Source organism: Dermacentor andersoni, chromosome 2 (genome assembly GCF_023375885.2).
Source record: "Dermacentor andersoni chromosome 2, qqDerAnde1_hic_scaffold, whole genome shotgun sequence".
NCBI lineage: Eukaryota > Metazoa > Arthropoda > Arachnida > Ixodida > Ixodidae > Dermacentor > Dermacentor andersoni.
The window spans coordinates 124,027,246-124,039,789 of record NC_092815.1 but is presented as its reverse complement, the minus strand read 5'-3'; the positions used below and the strand labels follow the sequence as shown (position 1 = coordinate 124,039,789).

Genomic DNA, 12,544 nt, shown 5'->3' with positions numbered 1-12,544 from the left:
GAGATCTAGGATGGGAGGCCCCTCCTAGTCCTTAAACATCTCGCTCTCTGCTTTTCCAAAATATGTCTCTTGGAGCTCGCTAATGTGCTCGTCATCTGTGCCACCAAAGCCATGCCTCGCTCTCACCTGGTTTGTGTTAGCTCGCATTTTTGATATACTAGGATCGATGAGATGTCTGAGAAGGCTCCAGGTTTCTGAGAGACTCATATTGGCTTCAATCTGATCGCACTTGCTGAACCAATTCTGCTCGTTGAGCTTAATTGCATATGTTTCGATTTCTTTGTTGAGTTTGGCAAGTTGGCGCCGGATATACCTGTTCCATCTTTGTGCCTTAAGTCTTTTCTCTATGTTACTCTTTCTGCTCCACATGTTCAGAAGTTTGCTGTCTAGCGCTGGGGGTGCGTCCTCATCCTCCACAATTGTAGTCGCTTGCCCTATGTGCGTTTTACGAAGGTGTGTCCACTCGTCGATATTGTAGATATCATCCGGCAGTGCGGCCTCCTTTCTTATCTCTCTGAATTTATCCCACTCCGTTAATTTCGGCTGTTGATGATCCCAGGCTACAAACCGCACCTCACGTTATACAGCATAACGCCATAGCAGCTGATCCACTATGTCGTGTGAAGGCGTGCGTTGACCAACAGAGGTAGGTGTCAAAGCGTCCGGTGAAGTACAATTCTTTTTGCTTAGGAACGAGAACATAACAGACAAAAGGTTACAAATATCGAGCACATATAGTTACGCCAGGTTAAAGCGTATTTTCAGAGAACCGGACTGGAGTCGAGATTTTTGATAAGGTAAATGATCATAATCTTTCATCATTTTTTTTTCGTCCTCTTCTCCTGTGTAGAGCTGCACACTAGGACATATTAGGTCAGGCCGACCTGTGTGCCTTTCCCGTAATAAATTATCTAATTTCTTCAGGTTAGGCATGCTGAAGTCTAAAAGCAATTGATCATGTCGACTTCCCAGAGGAAGCGGCCCCATGTTCATCAGTGGTAATATCAAACGCAACATTAAACTACGAAGTTCGAGTGTTTGTAGCCGGTATCCTAAATGATGTAATACGAGCATTACACAGCTGCGACGCGATGCCACAACGCGGCAATACGAATCCGAATGCTAGAAGGCGGATTACATGTGTCGGGTTAGCCTTGTTTTGGGCAAGACTTCGTTTCGCGCATCTAGCGACACCACCTGTTTAGTGGCTGGATGAGAAATTGAAATAGCAGCAGCAAAAACAAGGCTAAGGGCAAGGGATTTATCAGGTCAGTCCTAGTGGGTTCGCATCGTTTGCCGACAGCAGCCAAAAACACTCGTCACACACACTCTTAAGCAAAATTACACCCTTTGGGTCGTATCTTGTCCCACAACTATAATCGTCATCTATCTTGCCCGCGTTTCCTTTCTTTAACGCTGCGAGCCTGGTACTACCCAGTCACGAATGGCTTGCGCGTTACTAGTGTGACACAGCATTCTGGACAGGAAAGTAGCGAGTGCCGAGTTTTCAAGAAAACAAACGCAAGCTAGGCAGATGACGATTATTGTTGTGGGGCAAATATACACCCCAAAGGGTGCAACCGTTCTAAGAGTGTAGACAGGCGCAGTGCACTCTAAGAAACGTTTACACCCTTTGGGGTGTATATTTGCCATACAACAATAATCCTCATCTGTTATGCCCGCATTTTTTTTCTTGAAAACGCTGCGCTCGTTACTTTCCTGTCGAGAATAATCTGTCATGCTGATAACGCGCATGCCGTTCGTGACTTGGAAGTGCCGGGATCGCAGGGTTAAAGAAAGGAAATGCGGGCAAGACAGATGACGATTATTTTCGTGTGGCAAATATACATCCAAAGGGTGCATCTGTTTTTAGAGTACAGCACGTTTTGAGCGCAGCTCTGAGGCGCGCCTTGCTGCGGCGAGCGTTGGCTAAATTGAGCGAACGAGCATAGGCTCCGTACAGTCGAGTTTGTGGCTACTCTACGCCATCTGCCGCAGCGATACGACAGCACTGGGAAGGTGGCTCTGCGACTCGGCCGGCTCGAAGCGTAAAACTTCACGCGCATTGCACTTCGTATCGGCCACAGTTGGGGCCGTATTGCTTTTCTAATTAGCCCTCCCATTTTTTTCCCCATACGTTTTCCGATAGTGCAAAGGGACGCGCGCTTCATGGGCAAGCGTCAAAATTATGGAGGTGCGAAAAAGAATAAGTGGAACCGGCGATACTGCGCTGGGTAAGAGACACACAGCCACGAAGGCCAGCCCGGGATAAATTGGCACATATTTCCTGGCAGGCCTTACTAACTGGAACGGCGAAAGAAATGGATCGCAGCTGTGAGGGGTGTAAAGTAAGTCAGCTTCTGTCATGATATTTGTGAAAAGGGTTTCTTTTGTAAATCGTGCTACATGTACGCGTTTCGCAGTTTGTGCGACGGCAACGGTCATGGCCGGGTCAGCTGCTCAACGTTTTAAAGACATTTGTCACGACTGTGCTGATTCTACACTACTTAGTGTAGCCTTAGCACATGGTACGACCAGGATAACACTGGCGTGTGTGATTAGCAATATCTTGATGACGACGAACTTTATTTTATGCTGGCGAGCGCTAATTTATAGACGATACTCGTTTCGGCTGCTGGCGTGAGAGGCGGTTTCACGTGGTTCGATTTTTCTTGCGACTTTACGTTTGCGAAATCGCCTGGCAAAAGCAAAGTGCACATGCAAGCAAACGAGTTCTCAAGCGACATCAGACCTTGTAAAAATGGCATAATGAATCTAGATCATTGTGCATGATGAAAAACGAACATTCGCGTAATATAAATTAAGATCTCGTGGTTAATAAACCTCATTTTTCACCTGCAGATGGCTCCGAATGGGTCCCAAACGAATCAACCAGGATATGCTCTAAGCATTTCGTCAATGGAGAAAAAAGCGCAATTGAAAGCCATCCCATCCTGACAACTACCCGACGCTTTTTCCGGACGTTTACAAAGTGCGGCAAGCTGACGGGAATAATATGACGAATAAAAATACCTGATAAATAATGGGTCGTTTGCCTCATTTAATTGCTGCGCGAAGCGACTCGTAGTTGCGCCGATTACGTCGGCAACTAGGTCCCGGTTCTGTGCTCAGCAGTGAGCCATGACAGACCGCTTACAACTGCTTCAAAACCGCAAAAGCTTTCGTTTGCCGCCATGCCACAGGACGACAAAGCACACAGAACGTTAGAGCACCGCGGTGTCACACAATCACTTTCAATGAAGATCGCGTCCGACCGGATCAAATTTCTCAATTACGACCAAGCAGGGTCACTGCTCCACAGTTCAACAATTCGAATCGAGTTAGTTTAGGTCACTTGGCCTGACGGTGCTCATGACAGCCTAGGATCGCGATCGTGAAGCTCGAACTCGATGCGCATATGGCGATCAACTGAACGCATATCGAGCAAAATTGCGATCCAAAGTGACCATGTAGCTGTACCCTGTCCAGATCGAGCTGTATGGCGACCTAAAGTAACGCTGTGACATGGGCATCAAATGATAGGCCGCTGCTTATAACGCGCCGAAGCGAAATGGGGCATGCATCGCCAACGGCGAGGCGTCGATTAAAAATCGGTCAACCTATTAGAAGCACAACGTTTTTAGGGTGCCAGTTTAGTGACACCAATGTTAGTGTCGCAGTAGGCTTTACTCACGTGCAGCATGACTTCGTACAGTTGTTTTCCCTACTGCGAACGGCACTTCGCGTGAGCGGCCAGGCCGGCCGCTTCTTTCGCGGACAGAACATGTCAAGTAGCGTACAGCTTGTCTCTGCTGGTTAACGCAGCAGCTTGAAATTACTCTCCTATTCCTTTAATATGCCTAAGCCAGCTAAAAGCATTTGCGACATCACCGAGGACCACGCTTGCACCTTCATGTGCACAAAAAACAGCGAATCACGGATATACGTGCGCCTTTTGGCGACATGTGCACAATGTTTCAATTTCGCGGTCTTCCCTCCTTCCCGGTGTCGCGCCGCTAGCCACAGGCAGCACTGAGCAGCGCGGCACCACTGCTACTCAGTGGCGCCGCTTGTTCCCTGGATGGAGTCTATAGAGAAGGACAAAAGAGCGAACGCAGAGCGTAGCGGCGGGTGAAAGACGGCGATAGCGAAGACAGCGCGAGGAGGAAAGCGGAGGAGTATGTTGCGAAACCATGAGGCGGAAACCGGAAGAGGAGGGTATAGCTAAAGCGTCAGAAGAAAGAAAAGCGTAGGACTTTGGTAGTGCCGCGCAAGACGGGCTTGGCGGCGACGATGGTTACGAGATGGCGCCAGAGTAGCCCGCGCCGTCTGGGAGGTCTGTCTGCGGCGGCTGTTGTGAATCGCGTCCACTCGCCACCCACGCGCTGCCTCTGGCGATCTCCGTATTCGCGAGGCAGTCGCGACACACTTCGCTCCGTTTGCTACGTGCCGCACGAGATATACTGTCCGCGTCAGCCAATATACCGCGAAATGAAAGCACGTATAGAGCTGCGCTAAATCTTCGCATTGGGGAGTACCGTAATCGTCGTTTGCTTCAATGCATAAAATTGAGGTTTGTTGAAAAAATGAGGAGCAAGAATGCATTTTTTCTTTATCAAATATGTAAAAAAAGGGGCAGCTCGGCAACAACTAGCACCGGCTATCCCGAAATCTTAGATATGAAAAACAATGACGACAAAGATGCTGAAAATACAAAGCAATGTCAAGAGTTTATAAAAAACGGCAATACACTAACCGAGCAAGTGTATAGATAACGAAGAAATCAGGGAGATAAAATTGCGCAGGTCTCACTCACTACAAGAATCTATGCTAATCTATGGTATTGTTACCAGGTGAACCAATGCGTAAATTGAGTACGATGATGACTACGTCAAGGACGATCATACGACAGCGAGAGCATTTCTACGCTGGCCGTTCGACCAGAGCTTACGACATGACGATTGTTAGGTTACACATGGGTATGTGGACGAACGGAAGTGGGAGAAACGCGGATTGTGGTGCCACCAGCTGCTACGTGCTATATATACAACAGTATGTATCTATGATGACGACATGTGGTACATGTTAAAATGACGATGGCATTCGTAGTCTAGCGAATGAATGTTAAAACGTGATTAACCTAAGCGATCATTAAGATGGTACAACGTCGCACACTTTTTACGTAGCGCAAACTATTACAAGGAAAGTACGGAGGAAAGTGGGCCGCGATCTCGGATGTTGTGCAGTCTAACATGGCGCCTCAAAGCGCGAGCTGCCACAGGGAAAGAAAATGAGAAAGTAGCATGTGGCACACACGCCGAGCGTTTCAAAGAACTGTGGCTTATCACAGTGTGGATTACGCTGCTGATTACAACAGCATTCCTTTGCAAGGAGAGAAGTGCGTATGCGTGCGATCGTGACCTAGTGGTTAGAGCACCGGGTTTCTGTGCTCGACGGCAGAAGTATGATTCTACCATCGGTTTCACATTATTTTCTTTTTCTGAAAGCGAGGATAGACAGGAACCTCCTATAGTCCAAAGTGCCAAGAATGAGCCAAAGAATGCTTCTCATTAAAAATGGTCATTAGATCTTCAGCACTTTCTGGCGGATCGGAAAGCAGGCACGGAGAAAATGAGGGGCACGTTAACTTAAGGAAGTCGAGCGCGCTCCAGTCGTCAGAGTGCGCTCCAAGTAAGCAAAACGATTATAACTAGCTGCCGGCACATTGGCAGAGCGCTGTACGGCGCTCCACCTTCAGAGATGGTGCGTGGGCGCGTATGTTCGTTTCGCTTCCGGCACCATGACGTCTCTCCGACCTCCACGTTTTCTTTGGCGCCCTTTTTGCAAGGGTGGCTGCGCGGTCCGTGCTCATCATAAACACCGGTACGCAACCTCTTCAAAAGCCTTGTTTTAATCGTAGGTGCATTCGCAGTCTTCAGGCTCAACACAACTGCTGCGACTGTGCAGTCTTACCTGCTTGTGAGGTCCAGCGATGGAATAGACACTCTGGACACAGCTTCAGCTCTCAGTGCGGAAAGCGCACAGCGCGGCTTAGGTGTGTATCACACGCCTTATTTCGTTCTTTGGTCATCGAATCCGCTTTATTTCGTTGTTTGGTGGTCGAAGAGTGTTCTGTATGGTTCCATACATCTGGCGCTTGCGTTAATCACAGGTATTTTGCGTTAAAATGCGAGACTTCTTTGAGTGCGTGTATTGCCAGCTTCGCGTAGCAGGCATATAGCGCTGCTGCTAAGTTGATGGCACGTTGTGTGGTGCAAAATTTTTATCGGCGAATTTGAAGAAAATAGGTATAGAACAACATTGGGGGGGGGGGGGGGGGGGGGAGTAAGTACAATAAATGAAGAAAGTGGACGTTCACGTAGGCGAGCGCTCACATGTTCACATAAATGTGCTTAGAGCTTATTCTTGAAAACAAATTATAAGTGCAAGCTGTTCAAATCTCAAATGTTTCGTTCGCACTCTGTGATAAAAAAAGGAAGCGAAAAAAAATTTTCTCACTACATACGGGAGCCCAGTGTGCAGTGCATATTACTCTCCTGCCCGTTTACCGCTGTAGTGAGGCAAGCACGTTTGTCTAGAGCGTCGAGTGGGTTGTTTTTGAGCATATGAAGTGAAATTTTAATGGCGCTGCACTGCTATTGACAGAATGCTTGTGCCCGCATGATTCGTAAGTCTATGCGGCTGTGCCCAAGCGCCAGTATCGTCTCTGAAACCCAGTATGCTCAATAAATTTCACTTCTTTTTCTCTGCAAGACACCGCTCGTGCACGCTGGATAAGTGCGCTCACCATTGTGCTTTGCTTGCACTGCTGATTTACGCCATGAATAAATTTTGTTCGTTTTACAGAGGATCATTTTGCAACATGGATGGACGAAAGCGATGGATGTGATCATAACTATAACAGTGAGGAGTTCCTCTTTGTTCATGCTCTACTACCGAACCCTTACTACAAGTACTAAAGCTGTAGCTGTTCTCTTCTGCCTTTGTGATGTAGGTCACCCCAACGAAGGCTCAGGTTGGAGACCTGCAGAAGTTCTGCTCCTGATATCATCGCATGCTAATCACCGGGAAGATTTTAGTGACAGAAAGAAGAAAAGGAAATAAATCTTGACAGAGATCAGTGATGAACTGCGTCAGTATGGACACATGCGGACTGCTGCTGACTGCGAAACAAAATTTAAAGGGCTGAAACAGGCGTACGACAAGCATCGCCAGGCCAGAAAAAAAGAAACCGGGAGACAGCGAAAAGGCTGGCGATTTTTTCAGGCAATGGACGAGTTGTTTTCAATAAGCACTGAATATGAAGCTCCTGAGGTGTCGAGCAAGCTGGCGCTCCTCCCACCTCAGTTGCCTGTGCAACTGTTACAGACGGCATGCTAATTGGCAACGGTGAGCAATCGACAACAGAATCATCAACAAACAGCACAAACGGAAAAACAAGTGCCTTATCTCGCAGAGAACGCCCACCAAACGCTATGCGCCGTGAAACGCCATATGCCGTCTTGCGTGACATCCTCAAGAATATGCACGCATGGCAGGATGAAGAACGAAGACGATACAAGCAGCGGCTCAGGATGCAGCGGCTCAAGCTGCAGATGCTTAAGAGCCTTACTAACAGCACTTGAGAGGAGCAGCAGACGTCTTTGCCATCATTTTTTTTTTGTCTTTTGTTTTCTCCAGGCAGAGCTGCTTGCTGGCATTTTCCTTCCTAGTCAATAACTATTTTGCAACAGTGTTTTATTTTGCAATGCTTAACTATTTCTTACCTTTTATTTCCTCTAGCCATTCTGCTTACCTGAATATATTACCGTCATTAACAGGTCTGCTTGGCCAAAAGTGCTGACACAATAAATGGCAGTCTGCAACTACGCAGTCTATTGGATATTGTCATTAACACGTCTGTCTGGTCAAGAGTGTTCATACGATAAATGTTTTACACAGTCAGTCTGTTCCTTGCCACTTCCTCTTCGGGACTAGAAATGCACTTCCTGTTGCGAGCCTTCCATACACTACCAATGTCTTGCCAGGAAACGTCATATTGCATTTCTCTTCATTGCAGCGCGGCTGTTTCCTGGCTCTTTGTCTTTATCATCAAGAGATGGATCTGCATCACACCCTTCCTCCATGGTGTCATCGTCGTCACCAAACGTGTCTTTACATTGGAGGATTATGTTGTGAACAAGACACGATGCCACAATATAGTTGCTCATCCTCACAGTACGGGTCATGTCTAGATACTTCAGTCTTCTAAATTTTCCCTTCAGTTAAGCAAATGCTCGCTCAATTACTGATCTTCTTGCTCCTAACACTTAGTTGAGCTTAACCTGGTGTGTTGTCAAGTGCCCATTGTTTCTAAATGGCCGCATGAGACCCACTGAGAGGGGATAAGAAGAGTCACCTAGAATGTAAAAATTCTGTGGCAGCTTGTCCGCTACCTGATCGAGGCGAGATTTGGCAAAAACTCTGGCATCATGCATGCGTCCTGGGCAGCCTGCGTCTACATGAGTGAATGCCATGCTGCTGTCGCAGCAACCCTGCAAGGTGATTGAGTGTAATTATGTTCTCTAATAGTATGCATCCTGCTCTTTTTCAGGGACTCTGATAGCAATGTGGCAACGTCCACAGCACCAACAACGCCAGGAAAGTGCCATTTCCGAGCGAACTCCTCGGCAACATCTTGCAGGTTTGCAGGCCAACGAATGAGGTCTTTTGCGGCACATGCCCATGCCTCTATAATGCCATTAGTTAGAAGAGAATGCCATTATTGATCCCAAATCTGTCTGTAACTCCACGAAACGATTCTTGGTTGCCGAGCAGCCGCAGTGTCATCAGCACTTTTGTTTGCAGAGGTATGCGAGGTATCCTCTTCATGTCGAGTCGCTCTTGTGTCATTTTCGAAAATAAATGTTTCTTTTTTCATTTTTATTTAAAATCAATTAAATTTAAAAACACAATATCCTCAGCAGCATTGAGTTCACCCACGTTCAAAACCAACCTGGCCCACTCCCAAAATTGACTGCGTCCTATTCAAAAATTGAATTGACTAACGTTAAAAACCAACCTGGCCCACCATCAAAATTTGGGTGGCCCACATTGAAATGACTTGAGGGTGACCGAGTACATGACCAAGTGAAAAGTATCGCACGGAAGAGTCATACTGCTTTCACATTCAACGCACGTAAGAAGACAAATGCCACGAACTTATTGGCAGCTTCACTCCTGGCAGTGCCAGGGTCGCCGGCGACGGCACAGCCATGAGCAGGACCTTTAGTATAACTTCCAAATGGTTATTTCACAATCAAACAATTTCGCCCAAACAACTTGTCATTATTCATTGGTCTGCGGCCGCTAAAGCGGCATCAATCTCAATGCGAAGGAAATGGCTTCACGGAGAGTTCGGTTGTCAAGGCCAACTGCGTGACGCAATGCTCTCTCCTAGTTTTTCTTCCCATGTACATTCGACAGGTCGCACAGCTGGCCTGAATGCGCGCGTCACATTTGGCTAGCTGAAATTGGGCGACGCTCGGAACACATTCGGCTGGTTCTTTCAGGGCGCTGTGCAGCCGCTCAGAGCACTGTAAGATGATCTAGCCTTCGACCTGGGAGCACGACATAGATCTTGACAGACCTCCGGCCACGTGGTTTCTGCAGGGTTGCCAGGTGGCACCAACAAAAATAGCCAAATGATCTCGAAATGTAGCCTGAAAATAGCCAGACCAAAATTTTTTGTCAGTGAAAAGTGGCCAAAAACACAGCCAAAGCATTTGATGATGGTTTAAATGCTGTCGAAATCTCACCGCGTATTTCCGGCCTCAAAATTACTTCTGCCGCATGCAACCAGCAGAACACTGGCCTCAAGATCTGCGTGAAAAGCTCTAGTGAGAGCTGCCACTCAGACGTGGATTTCGACACCACTAATTGTTACAATGAATCGAAGGATTTCCTTTCCGATTTACTCATGACGTTATTGGTATTTACTCAGCCACATTCTGAGCTAACGTTAGTTCACGCCTCACTGTACCCGAGGCATTTTTCTTCAGAGTCGGGCAAAATATTGCCAGCTCTAAGCTCGAGCATCAGCTTCAACTGTTCACGATCGTCTGCCCAAGAGGCGGCCCGAACTTAAGGCATTAAAATAGGGATGCCTTTCCTAATCCCGATTCATAAAATAAACGTGTTATTTTACTCCCGCTCTCACTCTTTTTTAATTTACTCGAAAGCAGCTCTACGCTGAGTTAGCAAATGATGCCGCTCGGAGGCACACTGGACTCTGGAGAAAACTTGAAACCTTCTCGCATTTTCCTCGTGCGAAGAAGCGGCTTTTGTGACTGCAATTTGCCTTTTAGTGGGAACAAACGGAACAACCTGCTGGCCCATAACAGAAGAGGTGAATTAAAGTTTATACTTTTAACTGCCACCTGGGTTACGGCGCTGGCAATAATCCAGGTGCTATTAGTATTGAAAATAGTTGAACTGGGCAATATTTAAGCAGGTATTCGCTGGTAAGATTCGTGCAATATGAAAGCGTATACTTCAGTTTCAGTGAATGCAGGCACGAATGGATATGTTACCAAATTTCCGAGGGTTCCGTAGACCTTACTTTCAAGGCGACTTGAAAAAATAATAAATGTCATTTCACTTCTGCAATTTATATAGGTCGCGCACAGCTGTTATGAAGTTAAGTACAAAGTAAAGCCCTTTGTCTAACAGATTTAGGCACCATGCATCAGAATTGGAAGTCAGTAGAATACTATATATACCTTTACAAACTGGCAATAACTCTCTGCCCAACCACCACTGCGATGTGTGCAGAAATAATAAAATGTGTACGTAACAGTAACCCAAGCACCTGTTATGTATATCGAAGCAATTTTTTTCATTGCAGCTGAAGAATAATCATGAGTAAAGTACAATGTCATGACTAGTAAGATGAACAAAGAGTAACTAAAATGATAATAAAGTACGTGCATAGAAAAAGTAAGCCATAATCGCAATTACTTACAAGAACAAAGCTCAACGAGAAAAAATTGACGCAGGAGTACGGTATGAAAACCGACGAATTATCCTGGTTTTGGGTTGCCAAGGCAATACCTCACCGACCTTTGGTGAACAATTAATTGCCTTGGCATCTTCAATGAGGACGAACATCGTATTTCATGTATTCACAGAGCTTATCATTGTAATAACATTCAACGTTCAAGAAGTACCACGAGACCATCACAACTTTCACGTAATACGTAGCTGCTTTACTAAAACAAATAACGAAAAAAAGAAACATTGCGTAGAGACCCAACTGATACTTCTCACACTGGGTATTTGCGCAAATGGATTAAATATACAACCTAGCCCCATTTGAATTAACGTCCATTTGCACTTGGGCCATATAGAACTGCAGAGTTGAAACCCGACAGGAGCTGTTCATCCGGCTGCAAATCTTTGCAGCAGTCCCCATTCCCTGCCAGACCAACCTTAAGTTAAGGAGAGCTCGCAGTGTCTCATTCTGCATGCAGTTTGTCAAATCATTCCTTGCCAACAAAACCTGGCTGAACACGTGTTCGACGGCTGTGTTCGAAAGAGGCAGCGCGAGTAGGGACGAAGCAAGCTCAAACAGTAGGGGCAACGCTGGATTTCTGGAACTCTATTTTTTGCATTCCTGAGTCTTGATGATACTATAGAGCAGAATATTTCGTTGTGATCTACAGTCGAGAATACTGCGCTTCGCTGAGCATGTACATAAAGACTCGAACCGTCGTGCTTCTCGCTTAAAGCGACTTGCGGATTTTTTCCTAAAGTTACTGGGTAAATAAACAGCGCAGCGATTTGCGGGAAGACCAAGCAATAGGCATCGAGGAACCCTTCCTGAACATTGAAGGACCACGGGCGGAAATGACTCGCCACGACATGCGTGCGAGTACATCAGGGGTTGTGTAAGTTGCTGTATAGCAGCCGCCATGGAACACGCACTCCACAGCTGTCAGACCTTCTGTTTTTTTCACTGAACCAGGTGTGAATCGGCCGCAGATGACGCCAAAACCAAAACAAAAAGAAGAGAGCCTAATTAGCGCTGGAATGACGCAAAAACGTGGCAGCCACGACTTACCGCCATCCTCCAATCGCCGACATTGCCTAAATCCACAGCTTTCGAGATTACCCACATATTTTTGTAGTAGCAAGGAGCTTTGGGTTTTCATCAACCGGTGTTCGCGAATTGTGTCAGCGTTGACGTGTCCTCGGGACTCGGAACTTCTTAGCAGAAAAATAGCCCAAATACAGCCATGCAGCCAACTCGGAATTTTCGACGCGAATTCGCATAAAACGTCGCCACATTTGGCTACTATTAGCCCAATCTGGCAACCCTGGGTTTCTGCAGCTTCCTTTGTTGGCGCGGCGTCAACCGCTGCGGCATGTGCACTGGTACATCGGCGCATGCGCGCTTTGCTTGCAATCGAAGGCGCGTTGATGTGTTTTCTTTTTCGGTCTCTAATTGCTCTGGCGAGCGGCTGCGCGCTCAGCTGGGGCGCGC

The 12,544-nt window shown here is 46.8% G+C and overlaps 1 protein-coding gene and 1 pseudogene across 1 annotated transcript in view; both read right to left on the bottom strand.

Moving 5' to 3' along the window:
• Window positions 1-12,544, bottom strand: part of LOC140216146 (uncharacterized) — a 291,954-nt gene that overhangs the window by 83,293 nt on the left and 196,117 nt on the right. The gene's annotated exons all lie outside the window — the stretch shown is intronic.
• On the bottom strand, window positions 8,055-8,896 carry LOC126541191 (putative nuclease HARBI1; annotated as a pseudogene).